General features: G+C 34.8%; 1 protein-coding gene across 8 annotated transcripts in view; it reads right to left on the bottom strand.

Annotated features, from left to right (window-relative positions):
• Positions 1 to 24,853, bottom strand: part of LOC132704311 (SH3 and multiple ankyrin repeat domains protein 3) — a 104,808-nt gene that overhangs the window by 40,656 nt on the left and 39,299 nt on the right. Inside the window, exon 1 of one of the 8 annotated variants that reach the window (XM_060674227.1) lies at positions 23,374 to 23,513. The exons of the other annotated variants lie outside the window; for them this stretch is intronic. The gene's annotated coding sequence lies outside the window, so the exon portion shown is untranslated. Of the gene's footprint in view, positions 1 to 23,373; positions 23,514 to 24,853 lie in introns of those variants that run through there. 8 annotated transcript variants of the gene reach the window in all.

Here is a 24,853-nt window from a genome sequence, read left to right as displayed (position 1 = left end):
CAATGTAATTTCCAATTTTCCTAGTGACCGGTTAAGTGTCCTAGTCTGTGACCCCGTTTTGTCAGATCATTTGGGACAATTAATAAAAGTTAATTCGTCAGTGCTTTGTCGTAATCATGATAAAATTAAAAGAAGGTTAATAAATAATAAACGTATAACTGCGTTCGGCAACAGTCTGGAGCACATTGAGTGGTCCAAACTTGTCAGTAACGAACAAAGTGGCGTTGAGTTTTGTTCTATGTTTATTGAACAACTTAGGGGAGCTGTCGACAGTTTCTTTCCCATTGTTAACTCTACCATCCATTGCTCGCCAATTAAATGGTTCAATGAAAACCTTAAACAAATGCGCCAGCATCTTTTATGCCTTAAAAAAAAATACCATAGTTCAAAAAGTAACCAAGACTTTCATGCTTACAAGCGGTTCCACAAAGAATATCGTCACACTATAAAGGTGGAGAAAAAGAAGGCTTATGATGACATAATTCTGAGTTCAAATGATAAATCTAAAACGACATGGAATATTGTTAATTCGGAGAGACGGTCTAAGCACAGTAACTCTATTCAATCATCTATTACTCCGTTGGAGTTCAACAGATTTTTTGCTTCTGTGTCAGCGGAGATAACGAAAACCATCACACCTTCAGTAGTAGATGCTATGACCTACATCTCCAGATCATCTAGACCCAATTTCTCGTTTTTTATGTCGGCAGTTGTGGAGAGTGATGTTAGGGAAGCGATTTTAAAACTAAAAAACTCTCGTTGTCTTGACTATTATGGTCTAAATGCCAATATTATTAAGCAATCAATATCTTCACTTCTGAAACCTATTACGTTACTAATAAACAATAGCATTGAAGAGGGATGTTTTCCGGATGAATTAAAAGTGACAAAAATTCTTCCACTCCATAAAAAAGGGGATACTAATATCTTAGATAATTTTAGACCAATAGCAATCGTTCCTATCATTGGAAAAATTTTTGAGTCGATAATAAAAGATAAACTTATTGCTTACTTTGAGGGAAGGAAATTGTTAACAGATTCCCAATTTGGTTTTCGGTCAGGTAGGTCCACCATCCGTGCCTTATACACAGTGATTGAGCATGTGATTGATGGGTTTGAGGAGGGCCTGTCGACTTCGGTAACGATGTGCGACCTCACCAAGGCATTCGACTGCGTGGATACTAATATACTTCTGTCTAAACTTGAGTACTACGGAATTCGTGAAAATACCTTAGCCCTTTTAAAATCTTATTTGACCGGAAGAAAGCAGTATGTTGTCTGGAATAATCGGGAATCCACTCTGTTGGACATTACTAATGGAGTGCCTCAGGGTTCCATCCTTGGTCCACTTTTGTTTATAATATATGTCAATGATGTAGTATTTGCAACAAATGCTGCTCGCAGTATACTCTATGCGGATGACACATCATTGATTGAATCGGAGAAAGATCTAACTAATTTAAATAAAAAGGCTGTCACTACACTCTCTATGATTGAGCACTGGTTCTCTGCTAATAAACTTAAATTAAATTCCGATAAAACAAAGACTCTAATTTTCAATACCAATCGAAGAAGTAAAAAATCTGAACCGGTCAAACTCCTTGGTGTTTACCTAGATGCGTTTTTAACGTGGTCGCCTCATATAGACTACCTGTGCGGTAAATTGTCATCTCAGGTTTTTGTTCTGAGACAACTGCGAGGTTCGATCTCGCAAAGCACTCTCCGTATAGTTTATTTTGCACTGTTTCATAGTATCTTATCTTATGGTCTACTACTGTGGGGGAACGCGACGGAGGCCGAGAGAGCCTTTAGATTGCAGAAGTCTGCGGTTCGGGTTCTTGGGGGTGTTCCGCCGTCCAGCCACTGCCGCCCAATATTCAAAGAATTGAAAATACTTACGCTACCATGTATGTTTATTCTCCAAACTTTAGTCGAAATCCACTCAAATTTGTCTGTTTTTCCGACTCATGGTGGATATCACAGTTACATGACGCGAACAGCTGACAATATCAAAACATTAAGATCGAGGTTGTGTACTACACAAAAAAATAAACTTAATCTAGAATTGTATAATATTTTTGCAAACACTATTTTTCGGTCCAAAAATATTGATATTAAACGACTTTCCATCAAAAAATTCAAACAATTATCAAAAAAGTTTTTTGAAGAGCATTGTTTCTATTCCATAAACGAATTTGTTACTTATCGGGCACAGTAGATCTAAATTATTTTAAGTTATTTTATAAATTGTTATTCTTTTGCTGACTTTAAAAATACGTTTTGTATTTGTAAATGGTCAATAAACGATATATATATATATATATATATATATATATATATATATATATATATATATATATATATATATATATATATAAGTTTCGCTTAGCTTTCATAAAAGTTTTTATAATTTTATGGTGCTACAAGCTTTGTAAGACGACCAATAAATACTAAAACACTTTTAAGTTTTACAATCTTCCATTACTCTATCTATAGAAAACCTTAAAACTGTAAGTTTTAAAAAAATAATGTTATTTGGTTTAAGCTGTTAATTTCAAACATACTGTAGGTAAACCTAATGGTGTTTGTGATATTTTTTATTTGCAAAAAATATGATACTAGTCTGACAAATGTGGTACGAAATTTACAATTTTTCGGCTCTGCAAATAAAATGGTGGGGAAAAACATCGGTTAAGAAATCTCCGGTTTTATTGAACCTAATATCCTTTGAAAGGGGTTTTCCTGGCCCATCGGCCACACCGAAAAATTCAGACGCAATGGCGCGTATTTTTTTGTAGAGAGCGCTCATCGAATTTAGAGCGATTCGCATCTTGTAATAAATCAATTTTATCGCACCATTTAAATCGGCCGCCATGTCTGCTTCTTCCGCGGCCGTGGCAACCGTAGAAAAAGAAAACGATATTCCGTTTTTAAACGGGTAACAATTAGGCATAAATCAAGCGTGTCGTTTGGGAAGTAGGCGTACTCTTTATCGTCGGTACCAATCTAGTTTTCTAATAAGATATTTAAATTTTATTTAAATGCCTCTCATTGTTGTCTCGCAACGTTAATGTAACGAGCGACAAAAAAAAATGTTGGAGGCTTTTCGTACTACTTAATCGAGCCGGCCGACAGTTTTATCGACCCTCCTAATGGGTTTCGAATTGAGTTTTCCCCAAAATGGAAGAGCGGTCCTGGCCTCGGGATTTAAACAAAGTCGCAAAAAAAATCACGCGAGGTTGTCTACGACGTTTGCTCGGTAAGTTTAAAGTAACGTCATCGATAGTATAATTTTAATTACACCGATGTAATGCCTGTATTTATTATTATTATAAAATCGAATGGCCAGATTTACCTATTTTCTTTACAATTATATAAGTCGTAACCAATTTACGCGGTTGCAGTGTGTTTTGGCGGTTTTTTACGTCGACGGCAAATTTGAACCGGGTGTTTGTGAAATTTTGCGCCGTATCTCCGTTATTTTTAAATTAAAAGAGTTGCGGTTTTCGCGACCAATTATTTTACTTTTTCGTGAAAATAAAGATGCCGTAAATAAAATTTCCAGAGCTCCCTTATTAGTTTTTGGGATACGAGGTGATTTTAAAAATGTTGGGCACTCCACTCCTATTTCAATTATTTTTTTAAGGCACCGAAATTGTACAAAACATTCTGATGATAAAACACGCGAATAAATTACAGTTTTATGAATGACAGCAATAAAAAATTGACAGTTATATATTACTAATAACTAATTAACCCTTTTTAATAACTTTGCCAACAGTAAGAGATAATACGAAGAAATAACATTTAAAAAGGAAGAAAAATTTCCTGTTTTTTAGTTTCAAGTACATGCAATATTAATGTAACAGGTTTTCCGTAGTACTACTACTACTATCGGTTATAATAAGTTTCTTATAAAATTTGATATTTTTATTTTCCCCGAATTAATATCAGTATAGTAAAACATTCTTTAATTGAATATAAAAATGAAATTTAGCTTATAAAACAGTTTTTTTTTGAAAATATAACGCATATTTATTTACCAACTTGGCAAAATAACAAGATTTTTTTTCAATGATACTTCGATTTTGGTAAGAAAATGAAATAAAACTATTAAGAATGTTCAATTGTGATCTTTCGCCCATTCTTGAATGTAAAATTGCGTAATACTTAATTTTACGAAGAAACAGAAAATTCTACAAAAAATTACCGCAGCAATTAATTACCGACTGAATATGCATTTACATGTTTGCTTATTGCCAACATTAAAAAAAAAGAATAAGGGTAGTTCAACAAGAAAACGGTTACAAAGGCTTGGGGAACGGTGACTGCTACCCAACAACACGAGTAGACTACCGACGAGTTCAATTGGCTGATAAAAGTCACATGACCAAAGACCCTCTTTTATTTTAAAAATGTCAGGAAATCTTTTAAAAGTAACAACCGATTACCGATTATAAACGTTATTTTATGTTATTTTTATAAGAGAAATATAAGGAAAAAGAAAATCGCTGGTGGCTCTGGCAATAATTTATACACAATTCATTATCAAAATATTTTCAAACGTACATAAAATGATATATTTCCGTTAGTTAAATTGTAGCAAAGAGTTGATTTATTACAAAGTCATTTCTTGTGAATTTTAAAATGCATTACTTTTGTGAGTGTCCTGGTACGATTTTTTTTAAATCATTGGATATTAGTTCTACTTATTTCTGTTTTTCTATTTTAGAAAATTTTTAAGAAGACTGTAGATATAAGGCCTGTTTCACTAAGAATCGTCTATAACTCAAGAAGGATAAATATATTTAAAAAATGACGTATCTCAACAAATAAAAGGGCTATTTAACGAAAACTTCCACACTATCGCAGTCACAATTTTTTTCTCATTCATTTTTCACCTGGTACCTAAAATGTTTTACTATACATTCCGCGTTGCAACCAGTCACTAAATTTCAAGTATGAAGGGCAAACATTGATTTTATAAAAACTTCCGTTTATTTAAGGATAAATAAAATGGTTGCCGGTATTTCAAAGCTCGGTAAATAAACACAAATCTTAACGCGACACGGCGAATTTCAAATCGATATGTTTGTACCCTGCGCGTAATACGATCCTCGTGTACAATTCGACATAAATTTCGTATAGTCGTAGTCGCCGCGGCGTTTCGGACAAATAAATACCCAACCGCCTTCGGGAACCGTATCGGCTGCGGTCCCCGGTTTATTTATTGCTATGCGCAAATCGCAAAGAGTTAAGTGCGACTCCGCACTGCGAGTTATAGCCGGGAAAAAAGTACATCCTTCATTTTTATTACTTTAACTATTTGTTTTTTGTTTTACTTTTGTTTTGACATATAATTAATTAGTTTCAACTAATATATTGGAATATAATATACAATACAATACAATATATAATAATACAAATTCAACCTTTCAGTTTTTTTGTAACAAACAACTTGGTTGATATGAACAAAATGGAGGACCTTAATTTTTATAAATATTAATTTGTTCGAATAATAAGTAAGCTTAGTATGAATTATTTTTTTGTAAGTCGTCTTAAGCTGTAAGTAATTTAACTATTAGCTACGTGTACTGCGTATACCGGGTGGTCCGTTTATTATAACGGGTGATTCAATAAGAGTTTTCACATTACAATCTGAAATATTTTTGAAACGCCACTGTATTTGGTTATTATCATATGAGATTTCTAACCTCAAAACATAAACAAAATTAGTCATGGAGCAATATACGACTGAACAACGTGTAGCCGAAGATCCAAACACATCGATTCGTCATCGATCGCAGCAAGTGGGCCTTACTTATTCAACCGCACAGCGAATTTTAACAAAAGACTTGCATCCACACCCGTATAACTCAGGAGTTGAAATCTCGAGATCACCAACAGCGCCGCGTGTTTGCAGAATGGATACGAGAACAGAGGGTTCATTTTTCAACGAAAATCATCTTTAGCGCTGAGACACACTTTCACGTTGGTGGTTTTGTAAACAAACACAATGCTCGTATGAAAATTCAAGAGAGATTGTTCAAAAAGCAATGCATCCTCAAAAAGTGACTGTTTGGTGCGCATTTTGGTGCGGAAGAATAATTGGCCCTTTTTTTATCGAGGATAATGCGGAGAACGCTGTTACGGTTAATGGTGTTCGCTATCGAAACATGATATCTGATTTTTTCTGGGATCAGTTGGGAGGTATGGACATTGAAGATTTGTGGTTCCAACAGGATGGAACCACTTGCAACAGATCCAGAGAAACGATACAATTGCTGCGGGGCAAGTTTCCTGATCGGATTATCTCACGTAACGGCGCCATCAATTGGCCGCCGCAATCATGTGATCTTACTCCCCTAGATTTTTTTTGGGGGTATCTAAAAAGCAGAGTGTATAAAAATAGACCAAACACTATTCCAGAGCTGAAACAGGAGATTAGACGCGAAATAGCCGGCATAGAACCTGAATTGTGTCAAAAAGTGATAGGAAATTTCAAAAAAAGAATTACGTCATGGCACATCTTTCATACCTAATTGTAATACACTAAACTAAAATGGCAAATAAAAATGTTTGCATATTTTTATATTCTTCCGAATTTTTTTTATTATTTTAATGTGGAAACCCTTATTGAATCACCCTTTAGAATGATACCTTATCTCCATTTAAGCATACACGGTTTCTCACGGCCTTGACGTACAATTTAAAAATATTTTCGCTTTTGCAATGTTGCCGGTTCTACACTGGCAACATGAAAGTTTTTAATTTTCGAATTCGACGTAAAAATTTAAACAACTTCCACTAATTGTTCCTGCCCTTATCTGCCATATTATTCGCAAAAAAATAGATCTTTTAAACCCTGATTCTATAAAGTGTGAAGTTTTGTCGTAAAATCGAATTATTTATACAGGGAGCGCCGAAAAAGTGCACATTTGAAGGAAATGTAATAGTAATAATGTAATTTTTTTTAAATGCAAACCTACATGTTTTTAAAATTCATTGACTGGGCCAACCAGTTATCTACAAAATAATTATATTATACGTGTTGCCTATTGTCATACACCCATAACTATAGTATAACTAACCAAAACTCTCTGAACATATTCGATCCGTTAAATACAAAATTCCCTTTGAGATACCAGCATTTACATCATTCCAGGCATATGCCGCAAAGAATACCTTGGAAATACAGGACGCAAAATATAGGACTGAAACAAAGTGAATGAAAGTGAACATGTAATCAATTCTTCCACCAACAGGTCTTTACCTTTCATCAATATGGGACAATATGTATGCCCCTCCTTTACCTCTGACCCTCTAAAACAATATATAAGCAGCTAGAGAGTAGTATGCGAGCCAGTTTTAGATTCTTCTTCTTCTTATTTCTAACATGGATACCATATTATTAGCCTATTCATTGGCAACACGTCTTCCCCGGAAGACGAGGTCCAGCATTCTCGCCACCGTTTTGGCGGTCTTCCTTAAGATCTTTTATCTACTGGGTTGTTCATTTTTGCGTTCTTGACGAGTCTGCCATCTTCCATTCTTTTTATGTGTTTGTTCCAAAATCTTCGTGGTTGCCTCACCCACCTTCCTATGTTTTGTATTCCGCACTGTTGTCTGATGTCCTCATTCCGTATTCTGTCATACAAAATTTTACCCCATATAGTTCTTAATATTTTCATTTCAACTGTTGTCATCATTTGCAGAGTTCTCTTTGTATCTACTTTTGTTTCTGCTGCGTATGTTATAATGGGTCTTATAGCTGTTTTAAATATCTTGATTTTGCTCTCCGTATTAAAGTATTTGTTCTTCCACACAATTTTTTTGACATTAGACACATTCGAGCCGCTTTCATTGTTTACTCTCTTACTTCGTTTCAGTTTCAGTTAAGCGCCACGGCGAAACGTCAGCAAGTTGGATTCATCAACAACCGACGCAGGAAGAATCCAGAAGATTTGTAAATCGTATTACGTAGCTTGTGGAAATTTCTTAACAAAAAAAGAATGTTTGTAGTTTTGTGAACAAGTAATAACTTTTTTAATTTAACTAATTGAGGATATATTGAAGCATTTTTTAATTCCTCCATAAGAGGTACCAAGATGGTTTAATTGGAAAAAAAATGCAAAATATAAAGGTTAATGACGTGCTGTTGAGGAAACTAAAAAATCAAAAATTAAAATCACTTCAAAAACCGAAACTTGCCGATTTCATTTTTTTTTCACTTTCTCGTTGTCACTTTTTGAGCTCTAACTCACGTTGTGTCTGTGTTTTTTTTTTTCAGATTATCCCCTAATAAGCGGGCCAACCCGTACCAATTCGTGTTCCTCTATAAAAACATCCGGTGAAAAGTGAATTGCTGATGCGTAACCAAAATTTTTTTTGAAGAAGCAAAAGAAACCTCATAGCACTTTGGAACAAATTCAAGAAAATTAAAAAATGTTAGATTAGTGTGACAAAAACTCCTTGCTCACGCTTATTGCAGTTTGAACATAAGGGGTGTTTTTTTTTTCGATGTATAGAACTTGAAGTTGCAATAAAACAACGATGGATTATTCAATTGATATGAAATTTTATTTATCCGAAGGATAATCTTGTGGTATTACATTTTAAATATGATTTCTGGCATATGACCGCCACGGCTGGCGCGGATGTAGTCCAATCTGGACGTCCAATTTTAGATGACTTTTTCCAACATTTGTGGCCGTATATCGGCAATAAACGGCGAATGTTGTCTTCCAAATGGTCAAGCGTTTGTGGGTTATCCGCATAGACCAATGACTTTACATAGCCCCACAGAAAGTAGTCTGGCTGTGTTAAATCACAAGATCTTGGAGGCCAATTCACAGGTCCAAAACCTGAAATTAGGCGGTCACCAAACGTGTCTTTCAATAAATCGATTGTGGCACGAGCTGTGTGACATGTTGCGCCGTCTTCTTGAAACCACATCTCCTGGACATCATGGTCATTCAATTCAGGAATGAAATAGTTAGTAATCATAGCTCTATACCGATCACCATTGACTGTAACGTTCTGGCCATCATCGTTTTTGAAGAAGTACGGACCAATGACTCCACCAGCCCATAAAGCGCACCAAACAATCAGTTTTTCTGGATGTAACGGTGTTTCGACATACACTTGAGGATTAGCTTCGCTCCAAATGCGGCAGTTTTGTTTGTTGGGGATGCGAGTTATCAATAAAGTTATCAATAAGAGTAAACGTGGTGCGAAAACGTTCCATGGTTAATCGAATTAACTGCTTTGATGGACGATTTTGTCGACGATAAAATGGACGTAGTGCGCGATACGTATTTCGCACAGAACCATTATTTTCGAAATAAAATTGCACTATTTGCAAGCGTTGTTCAGGCGTGAGTCTATTCACGATGAATTGCCAAACCAAACTGAGAATAAATCACTTGACAGCTGTTAAATCGGTCGCCATCTTGAACAGTAATGCCAACTTAAAACTTAAAACATCGAAAAAAAACACCCATTATTTTACTATTTACTCAAAATCCCTGATATATCAACCAATCGTTTGAACGTGATGTATAATTGAATATGGATTGAAACGTCATGAAAAGCGTTTTATCAATAATAGTTTTTGTGAAATGTGAGACCGAGTGTAATACAAATTCTTCCTCCGTTGTGAAACACATCCAACTGCTAGTAAAATTTTTAAAAAATGCTGAAAACTAACAATCAAGCACTTCTCCTATACCTATGTTCTCGCAGATTGCGTTCCCCCATTCTTAATTTAAACTTATTTTGCATTAATATCTGTCGTCTCCCTTCGCATCATTCTTATTTAACGCTCGATTTACGCTCATAGCGACCATCCGGATCGTCAAATTTCGCGTCTTTCTAATCCTTGATCTCGATGCTTCGGATACGATAAAGACGTCGGTCGTCCTTATTAAGGTCAAAAATCCGTTTTCCCGGCTGACGGTCATTGAACCGAGACCTTTCGTGAAAACTCTGCCGCAGTTTTCGTGCACCAGCGTCGCGCGGGATAGGATAGCGATGCGCTTTTGTTTTCGGCGTCAAATAAATTTATCACGAGCGCCCTGGTATGTAAAACATATTCGATCGCCAAAGGAGTGCCCTTTTGTTGGTTCAAAATTGCGCTTGCTACGCAAACTTTATTTGTAAATAATCTGAGAACAGTTACAGTGTCAGACATCAATAAAACAAAATTGGAAATATGACGTTGTTTTTGTGTGAAAACAAAAAATAAGAGACATAAGGTCCTCTACAGGCGGACAGACGCGTTGATGATTGCGCATTCAGAAATGTACATGCAAAAATGTTAGTCTGTATGCGAAGAATGTCAGATATTTGAGTCTGCATGTGTTCGAACTGCCTGCTTGAATTTTATCAAGCATATAACTCTTATTTTGAACAGAATGCTCAATGTTGCTCAATGCTCAATGTTAGCTTTGTTTTGGTTTCATTTTCATTTTTGGTTTCAGTTCGCTTAATTCAAATTCTCCAATTTTAGGTTATTACTGAAATTTAGTTTCCTTTGGTTTATTGTTTTGGTTTTACCTTTCTTTGTGTTGTAATAAATAATGGATTTTTTTTTCTGCTTTTGCTGTTATTTAATTTGAAAATTTATTTAACCCAGATAGTAAATGCATGCTTCGAGAATGGTTACTTTCTAGTGTGCTGGAAGACAGCTGTTGTGTGTACCATTCCTAAAGTAAGTTCTCCTGAATGATTTAACGACCTAAGGCCGATTAGCCTACTACCTGTGTTGAGCAAGGTTCTGGAGATTTTGTTAAAAATAATGACATCCTATCTGATTTTTAATCGGGTTCCCGTCTGGGATTAGATGACCAACTTGTGACCATACAAATTCTACTCTAAATTGCAATACTTTGGACTATCTGAAGGTCAACTGGCCTTCTTTTGCAACTACTTGCAAAATATCTGGGGTGCCTTAGGGATCAATCTTGGGGCCGCTATTTTTTTAAATGTATATATTTAATTTAGGTACCGCGCCGCAGTTTTGTTTATTTTCTTGACCCGTTCTATAATAATGAGTTCGAAGAAGATATTAACTTCGATCTGCAACATTTTTTTACTACGGTTAAATGCCGCCTAAAGGACAGGTGCTACTCTTTGCTCGCGACTCCGAAATGCACTTCCTGAAAAGATACTAGCATCTGGAGATAAATGGGGAATCCTTGTCGTGTGATTTAGGTAAAAGAACTTACCTTTTACTTAAGACTCTATATGCAAATAAGCATATATTGAAGTTTAAAGTTAGGAAAAAAGTGTGTGAATCATATATTATGTCTGCATTGTCATATTGCCTCGTATTGTTTTACCCATGTTTAACACTCCTTGATCGTCGACGCCTTCAAAAAATACAAAATAGCGGTTGTAGGTTTGTGTATGGCTTAAGGAAAGATGACCACGTGTCCCTTAAAATTAAATGTTTGCAGTGGATGAGAAAAGACAATTTATTTGAGTTCGCTGTGTTAATATACAAGATCATAAAGTCTTCTAGCCCTCCCTATTTAAAAGATAAGCTAGTTTTTCGCTGTGAATCCCATAACATAAATATTAGGGAGAATATGCTATCTGTGCGTCAACACAGATCTGCTATTTAGAGGAGAGGGGGGGTTATCTATAATGCGGCAAAAACTTTTAATCGGCATATATTGATACTTTTTTGCCTTATCATCTTTAAAACTATTTCGGAAGAACATTCGTCTTTTAATTAATCACAGAATTATTTCTATATTTACTTACTTCCTCTTTCTTTTGTTTATATATTATTTTCATTACTACGGTTTCTTCTACACATTGTATTGTCATAAAGGTGTATAATATATAGACTAAATATGTTGTGTAAATGTTGAGTAGCTGACTTAGTCAGCTAGACTTCGCAATTTGAGAATTTAGTATTGTACGAGTATACTGTATTCAATTCTCAATACAGACTATTATTATTATTATTATTACATTATCTATTAGATATAGAAGATGGTTTATTTATTATTTTAAAGCTGCAAAAAAAAAGCTGGTAAATTTTTTTATAAAAATTTATTAGGGCTGTATGTTTCCGACTGTCAAAAAACTCATCTAATGGACAACTGATCTATAGAAATTCACTTTTGTTATTACATTACTCCATATTTATCGCAACAAGAGACAAATTTAATATTGTATACCTCTGGTTTGAGTTATTAAAAAAAAAAATAGAAGAGACTGTTTTATAGAGAGTGCGTATGGATTATTCACTACATTTTGTTTGATTGTTACTTATATAGAGACGTGGATAAAAAACGTTGGCTATTCGTAATCCTATACTTAAAAATTTAGTTTTTTTCCTCTATTAATTATAATTGTTTATACGATAGCCAAAAGCATAGTTTGTTTGTCTTTTATGTCGATAATTAATATATTAGCGGTATCTTTTCGTCCACTGTAACGCATAATCAAAAAAACTATTTTTTGTGGTACGTCGCATGACATATTTGTTTGTATCATGCAAATACTATTTTATAATTTTTTACATTTCACAATCTGTTTCAGGGAAAACGGCGCAGTTCTGACGTTGAACGTATTTGTGCGTAACTCCAATTAAAAAAATGTTTTGGCCATGCAACATTATCAGTAGAGTGATATTATAAAAAAAGAACCCCCCTGTACCCCATAAAATCTCGACTTAGAGATTCAGAAACATAAACAGTAAAAAGAATATAAAAAAATTTAAATGTTTTTTAAGGAACCACGAGCGGCCGATGTGACCAATGAAAATATTGAAGCTTTGCCTTTCTTGCCATAGGCGGGGATATTTTTACCGATTTTGGGTGTATTTTAAACGGAAAACGAAACAACCCCCGAGGCAGTGGAAATAATTCGCCGGGGCCCCACGGATCAAATCATCACCGTCGATAGAAATACTTCGAGTGCGATGACGACCTGAATGCCGTTGGAGGTAATAATTCAAAGCCCGCTCCGGGCAAGCCCGCGTTATCGATCAGATGGCGTCTGAACGGTCGCTAGGCAACCGCGACCGCGACTCTTCGCAGATCTTTCGCCCTTCTCGATTATTCTCCGGCATACCAGGCGGTTGGACCGACGAAGGTGATCTCCGGCGAAGACAATATCGTAGGGAAAAGTGACCAATTTTACTGTAATTAATAAAATCCTCCAAAAAAACTTTAAGGGTAAGCCATGAACTATAACCAAACTTAGAAAAATATTCACTTGCCAAAGGTACAACCCAAATAAGTTACATAACACAATAGATGAAACATTCAGTGTGACAAAATATAAATTCAAAGAGAGGGACGAGGAGTGACACACTATTGTCATACTGTCATTTTCTGTCTTGCTTCTATTCTTCAACTTTGAAATTTATTTCGTGTATGGTATCAGTCGAATGACCAAAACGTCCCCCTAATATACAGCGGGAGTGTCCTACTAGACGTTTATGGAGAATGACTTACGGTAAAAACCTGAAATGCTGGTTACTTAAGCGAATATGAGCTAAAGTCTGTTCATAGATATAAGAAAGTGACTAACTGATTAAGGGAATTAAGGAAAGACCCGGGCAAGCTGTAAGAATGAAATATGGCCGAACAGGTCAGTACTTTGCTTAGAATTTAGTTATTTGGGGTTTTGTTAGGAAAGATACTAAACAATATTTATTTATTTATGTATGTATTTATGTTTCAATCTAAAATAAAATTACAAATTATTTTTATTGCCTACTTAAATTACTTAAAATTATTCACATAATATATCAGTATCACTATCGCTATCATAGCCTGTTCTAATTATTATTTGTTCTATATTATTTGCAATATTGATATACGATTGTTCTGCCTTTTCTATATGTTTAACAGAATTTGCCCAACTTTGTGGAGGGATGTTAAAAACTTCGGTTTCTATAAGTTTGAGGACATTGGAGGAGAATGGCAGATTTCAGTTGGTGCCAAACATGTTCAATGGGATTAAATATACAGTGGTAAGGTGGAAGCCTTAAAACTGTATGCCCTAGATTTTTTGCATAATTATCACAGACGTATTCCTTTTGTAGGTTCAACCTTTGTAGAACCTCAATTAATTGCTTTTTGGTATAATTTTCGTGAAAATAAATGTCGTTATTATACATGTAGTTTTGGATTGTTGCTTTTGTGTCACATGGGGAAGGGGTTTTAATCAACAAGAGGAATGTTTGGAACTAGTTTGTTTTTAAACCAACTTTCAAATAAATCAGCGGTGGTGTCTTCATGGTAATCCAGAGAAGAATCTTTAATATTTTTCGCAGACAGAGAAAGTTCATTTGGAATCCAACCATCTTTGGAGCCAGCATGCAAAATAGGTATTCCTTTACCTCCTTTTGATGGCGCGTTCGTACACTTATCAGTTGAGTCAACCCAACCCCTTCCGGGGTATCATAAGTGTCGAACCAGGTTTCATCCAAGTAAATAATTGGCCTTTGTAAATCCTATTTTTTTCTAGATATTCCAGTCGCCATTTCCGAAATCTAAAAGATTCCAGTAAAACTTGCCTTTTGTCAATTTTTTAAAATCTAAAACCCATTTGTTGAATACACTTCCATAATGTAGTTCTGCCACATTTAACACCGGTTTCATCTTTTTGAAGCCTCCTAATTAAGATATCTAATATAGGACGCTTTCTTCCTCGTATAACTGGTAAATTTAATGCCGTATCATATCTTGATCACTTTCATCTATACTCGAGAAAATGTCACCATCGCTTCTTTTTTTCCTCGCTGAAATGAGATTATTCACAATTTTCCAATGTGGCCGTTTCTTCTAAACATGCTTGCTTGCTGGCACCACGTTCAATGAGAGTTAAAAAAACATTGTTTATAACTTCCTTAGTCTCAATAGAATAGTGTTTTCTACATTTGGGCGGGAGCATCTCCTGAGATACACTAGACTCGCACATATTTTGCATAATTCGCACACGATTCAACACACGCTGTGTTACACACGAAATAAGAATGATTACTAATAAACTTAAACTAAGTAGTATACCAAACCAAAGAATATTAAACACAGGTAGGTATAAAATTATTTTCTATCACGGACCACATTTTATCTGAATTTAAATTCCGAAACTTTAGGTAATAATCTTGTTGCATTGTATGTTAATGACCACCCTTGGATAATCCTATTCAAAAGCAATTGGTCACTTTCTTATATCTATGAACAGACCATACTTATATAAAATATTTTTGCCAGATCTACTCGTAACCTATATCCACTATCCAGATACAAAAATCCATGTTACATGGGAACACCCCATATTTTATATTGCACGTAAATGAGCAATTAATTTGCCATCTAAAAGTACCAAACTATGGTATATCTATTTTCACTGGTCTTCGAGTTAAAAGCAATAAACGAAAATATTGCAAGCGTATTAAAGTAATCAAGATCAAGAGTATTTTGAATTTGTTTTACATTTATGGTGGGTGTTTCAAGAACATGCAGAAGATTTGATGAACAATATCCTCATTTCCAACCAATGTATGAGAAAAAATGTAAAAGAATTTTTGTTGGCATTTCTATTTCCTTCCAGTTTCACTGTTACAAATACTCATTTCAACACGCTAATAACAGAATATTAAAGTTATTTATGTCAAAGACGAATCTGTTTAAAAAAAACGTCAATATGATTACTTTTGCTTTGCTTTAATCGCAATATTTTGGTTTTTTGCTTATAACTCATAAACCAGATAGTTTGGCACTTCCATTCCATTTTAAATTCCCACGTAACATGGTTTTTTATATCCAGTTGGGCCTTATTTTATGAACGCCTTTTAAGAGATAAGTCAATTCTCATAAGTATATAATAAAGCAGTTTAATAGGAAACCGTAAGTCATTCTCCATAAACGTGTAATAGGACACTCACCGTAAATAATCCTGTATACAGGGAATGTCTAAAATATGGCGAATTCATTTAAAAATCAGGTATTGTATTTCAAGAAAAATGCTAGCACACTGAAAACAGGAAAAAGAGAGATCGATCCTTTTTTTAAATCGATTTTCGAATGCTGTGTCAAATTTCACTCATAATTCATGTACTCTTTTACTCTAGTAGTTGGTAACAGTAAAGTTCTGAAGCGAGAAAGAGATATAAAAATTTAATTTTTACAGGATATGGAGGTGAAACGAAAACTCAAGAAGAAGTTTGGAATTTACAACATCCACAGTGAGTAAAATTCAGAGAAAATTTATAGAAACAGGGCATGTAAAAGACCGTGTATGGTCGGTTCTTCCAAAAACTAACGAGAACACAAGATAAAACATTTTAGTTGAAGTTGAAGATAATCCCAGGGCATCTTCTGAAGTAGCTTCAAATAATGACGTTAGCCAAAGAACAACTTTGCATGTATTAAAAGAAGAGAAGTATAATCAGTATAAGATTACTACAGGAGCTGAACGAAGATGATCCCTGCAGCAGACTACAGTTTTGAGGAGCTATGATAGAAATGTACAAATAATGCCCGACGGATGAGAGAAAATCATACACAAAAAATAATTGTTTGGGATATTTTTAATCGCATCTTATTTCTTAAATAAAAATGTTACTAGAGCCCGATATTTACAATTTCTTCAAAATAACTTAATTCCTACTTTCGCACTTTACTTTCTAAAAAAAGAGAGAAAAGTGCGTCAATATTTTAATACGGTATTTCCAGGACCGTGGTAGAAGATGATCAACAGAACGGTCTGCAAGATCTGCAGATATTATTCCACTGTTTTGTTTCTCTGGGGATATTTAAAATCAAAAATGTGGAAGGAAAAACCACAAAATTTAAAATTAAATACGAAAAAGGACAAATTAATGTTACATGATTCATGCGTGAAATTTGACGCAGAATTGGAAAATGGATTAAAAAAAACCTGCATATTTTCTATTTTCTACAAAAAATGCGCAAGAAAAAAGTATGATCGGCGGGTGCGACCATGTTTCTTGAAATCGTGTATCATTGTATATGGCACGCGACATTTGTTTATTTCATTCATTCGACATGGAGTAAACAGATCTCGATGTTCCCTTGAATAGGTCCTAGCGTCACGAATTTAACACCTCGCTTATAAGTAGATAAAATATGTGGGATTAGCATTTTACCAGTCGTCGTCTTGAACTATTCGATCTAGCCCCTTAATCGGAAAAATAGGAGATTGTGTTCGTTTCTAGCTAGCGGGTATTTTTTTCACCTTTTTCTTAGACGCTTATGTCACAATTTGTTTCGTTTGTACGTTATCTTGCTTTGATTGTTGACATTCGGTTAAAACTTTGTGGTAACTTTGTTTTTCTTGTTGCGATGGTCACGTAACACAACGCCACTCACTGAATGTGTTCGCGCTAATGGCGGTAGAACTATAGTATGCAACACGTCGATAAACTGGTTTATTTTATTACACTCATGACTAAATCGGGATTTATCAATTTTGTTGTATAATATACTATTAAAGGATCTTATTTAAGAGTTTTCGTTAATAAAAAGGGATTTGCTATAATCACACACACATTTACATACGAGCCCTAACAACTAAATGTTCGGACGATGTAAAAAATGATAAAGTCATTTTTATATCTATTTAATTTTTTTTTTGCTTTGTCGATTGAATAATCAATTTACGCACTTTCTGTGCTATCGTAATGAATTATTTTTTATTTCGCATGAATTACGTAGCAAAATAACGGAAACATACCAAATTTGCTGACAAATAAATATTCGGATGCGAATGTTTATTGACCAAGAAATCAATGCTACCCATACATTGATGGTAAAATACACTACATTTTACCAACTTAGATAAATGAGATGTCAGTTCGGGTTGTATCTTTCAAGTTTGTATAATAGTTGATAAGAAAATGACGCGCGGTGTTGCATCGAACAAAAAAGTGTGCGAAATTATCATATCTCGGTGCTGCAGAGGTAAATCAATGCAAAAAATGTCAAATGATTTGAGTATTGCAAAATCAACAGTCAGGGATATTATAAAAAAGTATGGAGAGACAGCTAGTGTTAGCGTTTGTGGTAAAAGTTCAGGCCGACCCCGTAAAATCACTGAAAGAGATGTCGTATTCTGGTCAAGTTTTGTAAAACTAGCAGACGAAGCGTCTTACGACAAATTCAAGCCCAATGGAATCACGAGGCAAACTTAAATGTCTCCAGGGAATTTTGTAGACAATTGATGCATAAGTCTGGTTTGAGTTTTTATAAGGTAAGTTTACAATTTTTACTGTTTCAATATAAAAATTATTAATATTCTATGATCTACTTTTATTAAAGGCAAAGGAAAAACCACTATTAACGTCTATTCGGAAGAAAAAACGTTTGGATTCGTCAAAATCTAAAATATCCTGGACAATGGAAATGTGGAAAAAGGGTGATTCGTACAAAATCAGAAGCCTTTCACAAAGATTGTCTAAAGCACACAGTAAAATTTCCCCAGGGTGTTATGATATGGGGGTGTATGAGTGGTAAAGGGGTTGGCAACTACGAATTCATTGATGGTACTGTAAATGCAGAGAAATACCAACAAATTTAATCAAGAAGTTTGATTCCATCAATAGAACGAACTTTTGGAAATGAAAATTTTATATTTCAACAAGACGTCCTGCCATACTGCGAAAACAACAAAAAGGCGGTTTGGGGACCATAATATGAAAGTTTTATCGTGGCCATCAAGTAGCCCCGACTTGAATATTATTGAAACTTTATGACATCGGATGAAAAAGACTTTGCGTAGAATCCTCAGCGTACATTTCCAGCATTAAAGGCAAAACTCACCGAAATTTGGAACACTTTCACCCCCGAATATTGCAAGACTTTGGTAGATTCCATGCCAAAACGCATAAAAGCTGTTATTGCCGCGAAAGATGATGTTACTTCTCATTAATGTTCGATTTAAAGTAAAAAATTTAAATGCGTCCGAATATTTATTTGTCAGCAAATTCGGTATGTTTTTGATATTTTGTTATGTAATTTATGTGAAATCAAAAAATAATTCATTACGATAGCACTTTGTGGTATAAAAATAAGTGCGTGATTTCATTCTTCAATCTAAAAGGCAAAAAAAATCAATTTAAAATAAGTATAAATATGATTTCTTATTATTTCGTACATCGTCCGAACAATTATTTGTTAGGGCTCGTGTTGAGTTCAAAATTATGTGAATTTCTTTTTAATTTTGTGTATCTTAAACATGCCGGACATTTCAGTCAATGTGACAACAGGGCGTTGTACGCCAAACCGGCAAGGTCTACGTTTCTGCTAGGCGAGTAACAATTTTGTAGCGTTACGGGGTAGACGTTCGCGGCATGGGTCGCGACGTCGCCGCAAAGTGAGATACAGTCCATTTATAGAAAAGAAAAATTCAATAAATATTAAGTGATTGAGGAAACGCTTGTATTATTGAAGAAACAGCTCGTATAGCGCAAAATATTTAGTATTTTCTTTCTTTTTTCTTAACATGTTATTATCGGCAGCGTCGCTTAGGCTTTAAACTTTATTAACAGGGTTGAACATTATCGGTTATTACGGCAAAACGTTTTGCTTCAAGCTTCAAATAAAAGATAAAGTAAAACATTGCCAAAATATGCGGTAAAAAATCAGCAACCCGCAACGCGTCGCTTACGTAAATCAAAACCTGTCGTCCTCCCCAATACGAATTCCATTCATCAAATTCGACGTCCGCCCGATCGATATCTCTTTAATAACGATTTTCAGCGTTTTAATTCGGACGTTTCGAAATAGAAACGGCGGCGCAGCACAAAAAAATATAGTTTAATAGCACGTCGTTAAAAAAGTTTATGTAAAGCGATAAGGTCGTTTTTTTTTGGTGTTTTACGGCGGTGATTCGGATTTTTAATATCGATTTTTAACCTTGGAGACTGTATCGAAAAACGCGCGCGAAACTAGAGTTTCACTTGCGAAACCGCGTCGGCGTTGCCAAAAGTTTCATCAGACGCGTCGGCGTGCAGTAGAAACAGCGAGAGGCGATACAAATTTGACAAAAAACATTTTTGACAATTTACGAGAACAAAAAACGACTTAATTTTAAACAAAACAGAGGTTCTTTCTGGTCAGTATCCATCTACCCAACAAAAACATACCAACAAAATGAACATATATGCTCCACACTTTATTTTTTAATTAACAAATCTTGCTGATGTTCATAAATATATTTATGAAATTAAAACAAATGCCACTGGGGTTGACGAAATCTCTCCACTTATGCTTAAATACTGCAGTCCTTGCATTTATAAGTATGTCACTCACAATATTAATTCTTCCATAGAAGTAAACTATTTTCCAAAAAAGCTGGAAAATGTCACTTGGAAAGACATTAGCTAAAAATAATGCCCCGACAAGTTTCAATGACGTAAGAATAATAAGTGCTTTATAATCAAATGTATACCTATATAATGGATAATAGAAGAATAGAAGTACTGCGAATGCTCTTATAATTGTCATTGATTGATTGTCCGAACTATTGACAAAAAACTAATGAGTGCCTTAATACTTTTGGATTTTTCGAAAGCATTCGATACGGTAAACCATGACCTATTGATTTCCAAGCTGAAATTCTATGGTTTTTTCGTATTTTTCGTATTTTTCAAATCGATATCAGAAAATATACTGTGATAGTCGAAAGAAATTGAAATTTGTACTCAATTGTATTGCTGTTTTGAGTTTAATAGTAGCATGGATGCAGAGGTATTTACAAATCAAGATCTTAACAGGATTAGTGAACTTTTAAAGCTAAACCCATCAAAATCGCATGTAATGATATTTGGAAATAAAAATAAAGTTAAGCTACTTAAACAAAATATTAATATAATGCTAGATAATATTAAACTTTTCGTTGTCGATTCAGAAAATTTGGGGGTGATCATAGATCGTGATCTAAGATTTCGTGAATATTTAAACAGGCACATTTGAAATTTTAGACTAAGCAAACAATTATGTGAGTCACTTGTTCTCTCGCATTTTAACTACTGTGATGTAGTGTATGGTTTTTTATTGATAACGAGTGTAAGTGCCGTATTCAAAGGTTGCAGAATGCCTGTGTCCGTTTTATTGTGGGTCTTCGAAATTATGACCATATATCTGCCGCATATCGTCAACTTAAGTGGCTTAAAATGAAACAAAGAAGAACTTTTCATTTCAACGTATTCGTTATGAAAATTATCCATAACTTCAATTCACACATTTTGCTGAGAGGGCGCCTTACTCCTAGGAGTACTATCCATTCTGTGAAAGTAAGATACCGGTACAGACTAATGATGCCACATCAGAGTGCCTTGTTTCATAGATCTTTCACATTCAACGCAATTCGTGTTTATAATTCTTTGTCACAGGAATTCATTTAAAAAAAGGTACAAATACAGTTTTCCTAATAATGTGTTGCTAATTATGTTATTAGGTATTTTTCATATTTTATTTGTTGTTCATCCATTTTTTATTTCAATAAATGGTTCGCAATTTATTTATTTATCTATCTATTTACTTTTCGTTGAAAAATATTAATATTGTTTTTTTTGTTGTTATAATAAAGGTTATTTATTATTATTATTATTATTATTATTATTATTATTATTAAATTTGACAGATAAATCAGCGCAAAGCGGTTGTTTTTTTAAACTTACAGGTTTAATATCGATGGAAAATGTAAACGAAGTAATGAAACCCATTTCAATACTATGGGATACTAAATATTGGACAAGATTTCAATGCAGCTGTAGACCCTTTGCAATTCGGTTTTTGGCTTATCGCTTAGAAGCGTCAACAAGCTGAAAGATGAACACAGAGTGTTTTGCACAACAGCACTTGCTATTAGACTCACTTAGTCTTTCATCGAAACTGTATTGAATCCACATAGGCGATGAGAGGGTCGTCTGTCAAATATTATATAAAAAAATCCAATCAACAATTTGTTTTCAAAAATTGTAAGTGATGCAAATTAAGCTAGAAAATTAAAAAGGATTGTTATAAAAAATTAGTACGAGAATTGCCCAAAAGGTGGTTTTAAAGAACACACCAATTTTTTGTTTGGAGATTTTGGACTTTTAACAGTCGTGCACTGTTGCCAGGTATACTTAGAAAAAATTTTGTGTTTAGAAAATATTGAATATCGTTATTTATTATACCGCTTCAAATTATTTTTTTAACGCGCGTTTATGAACGAATAAAACTTTACTGGCATAACTTATTGCGTAAATATTCGTATTCATAAATGGTGCAACGGCTACGCTTGGCCGTGTAGTAAGTAGTCGGAAATGTAGGTGAGAGGTGTATGAGTTTTTGCACCTGGAAATAATACTGGTATATCTATACGGTTAACCTGATTTACTTATTTTTACGTCATTACGTTAGAACATGGTGGACATGACGACCATTAGGTTAAATTCCGCACCAGCCGGTATTTCAATCTGCTTTTTTTCTTATTATGATTGTCGCAAAAGATGTTCTTCGACCAAAATTTTTATGAGATAATTGCAGTGAAATTTTGCCCGCAAACTTGTTTCTCACGGTTTTCTGTAGTTCAAGGCCGATAAACTCCGGTATAACCGGAAGTTTCTCAATTATTTTCTATGTGAGAATTGACTTCCAGGACTTTATAACGCGGTGCACTCCAAACGCAACAAATGAAGATTGGTAAGTTGAGTTTGGGCTTACAGAAAAAAATTAAAAGCATATCCATATTGCAAAAAACACAAAAACGTCACATGATCCAATCGGTAAAAAAAATAATACGGCTCTATCCGAAACGAACCGTTTTTTTGATATTGTTCTGTTTTCAATTGCACATTTAATTTTTTTCTATTATTATATAATAATTACATATTAAGCAAAAATCAAAGAAATAATTTTTTTCTAAATGTTTAATAATAATTAACTGTTACCTGCCATTTTATTTCCGCACAACGATTACTTTTGAAAAACATTTAAGGCCGGTTCCGCACTATTTTATATTACACTATTACTTATTTTAGACAAACTTTAAGTGATATACATATTTCTACGTTTGCAGAATAGAGATTTGGTTAGTTTTCATAAAAAAGCACAGAAAAATACATGAAACAAAAGCAGCCGTAGTACTTTATGGCTGTAACTGTCAGTGAAAAGTCAACAAAGAGCGGTTGTTTCGACTGTCATGATCGGTCTTAACGTGAACTGCTTTATAATTTCAAATATTTATTTTGTGTAGTGTATAGTCCTAAACCTTGATCAAAACCGCACGTGTATGGGTGACACTACATTAAATTTACCAAGAATCAAAGAGAGATCTGTTTAAGAAAGAGGTTCCTAGTGGTACTGTTAGTATATTGCACTTGCTTCCGCTTACCCGGAAAGAAAATAGTAGTATCCAATAGTACCATCCACAGCGGGAAAACGAGCACCAACTATACAAAATTAATCAGGCACCCACAGCAACACTTTATGTACCATTTGATGGCGACCGCGCTCTTAAGGCGACTAGCGTCACTGAAACGGTACCACGCACCTCGGCCGCGGCGGTACTACCACACTCTCTCGTATACAATCGTTTTTTTCTATCGGGTCCCGTAAGGTAAATAGTTCGGTCGATGGTGGCCCGGTTTCTACCAGTATCATGGGAGGAATATTCACAAGAAATTTGGGATGAAATCGAGATGGTTTTCGGTCGGGTTGTAGGGGATACGTGGCGTTATCACTCAGCGCTAGCTGCTGGACCGCGTATACGATTATCTATTTGATTCCTCTCATCACTGGTACACAAATGTACTGAAGAAGGCGGAGGGTTGGAGTGGGATTGCCAATCACAAGTAAATACGAATACCTACGTACACCTTAGCCATATGTACACCTTAATCAAACGGCTAACCTTTCCCGGGCTACAAATCTCCTTCAGTTTGTTGTAATGATAATACTACTACTATAGACGCATTACAAACTTTGTTTTGACATTGGGAAGTAATAAAAAAATGCGATTTTCATGAGAGTGCACCTCTCTGCACAGACGGTGGTGTTCGCTCAGCTCTTCCCACCTTTGGTTTACTGGGTGAACCCAATACCATCTCCTCCTATACAATTTAAAGCAAGAAGCAAACTTTCTTATCAGAACTCGTGAGTGCTGTCCAAACTCAACCACAGTATTGGAGCGCCTGCTCAGATAATGCTGGGTGTGTGACGTAGGCAAGATCGCCTAACGCCTGCTTTGGACGCGTTCCTTAAACGCTGCGTTATAACGTGTGTGTTTGAGTCTTTAATTTTCGATTTGGCTTACTGTTCTTCACAGGGCTCGTGCACGTCGGGTGTTTTAGGTGTCAACGCAATTCATAATAAAAAGAGGTCATATAAACAGGGCTTTTGTACCAGAGCGCGATGTCTACCACGATGGTGGTAATTTTCACTTCCTTTAGTGGTTTTCTGGCTGACATCTGAACGGGGCCTTTCCGCTAGCTTGGTCCAAGGATAATTGCGTATTTTAGAGTAAGAGTAGGAAAAATATATTTTTTTGAAACTAAACGTGATTTGCAAACAAAAGTTTCAACACTGATCTTTGTTAACATTTAAACAAGACGAATACGCCTTCGAACAGGGAAGGAAAACAATTTGTAGATAAATAATAAACTGCAAAAGAAGCATTTATCTGAATTTCGAAAGTTCTCATTATGAGAAGCCAAGTCGCAACACATTTCGCTGATTTAGGTTCTTTACTCTGTAGAATACCATTACCATTGTTCCATATGTCGTTTCGTTAAGTAAAAGGCATTGTTGGCAGTTTGATATCAGTTAATACCATATAAATACCATTTTCTAGGGTAATCGAACTCTCTGTGCTC

This window comes from Cylas formicarius, unplaced genomic scaffold (genome assembly GCF_029955315.1).
Source record: "Cylas formicarius isolate icCylForm1 unplaced genomic scaffold, icCylForm1.1 PGA_scaffold_7__23_contigs__length_41026272, whole genome shotgun sequence".
In the NCBI taxonomy this organism is placed as follows: Eukaryota; Metazoa; Arthropoda; class Insecta; order Coleoptera; family Brentidae; genus Cylas; species Cylas formicarius.
Note: the sequence above shows the minus strand (reverse complement) of the source record. Positions and strands in the feature narration are given on the sequence as shown.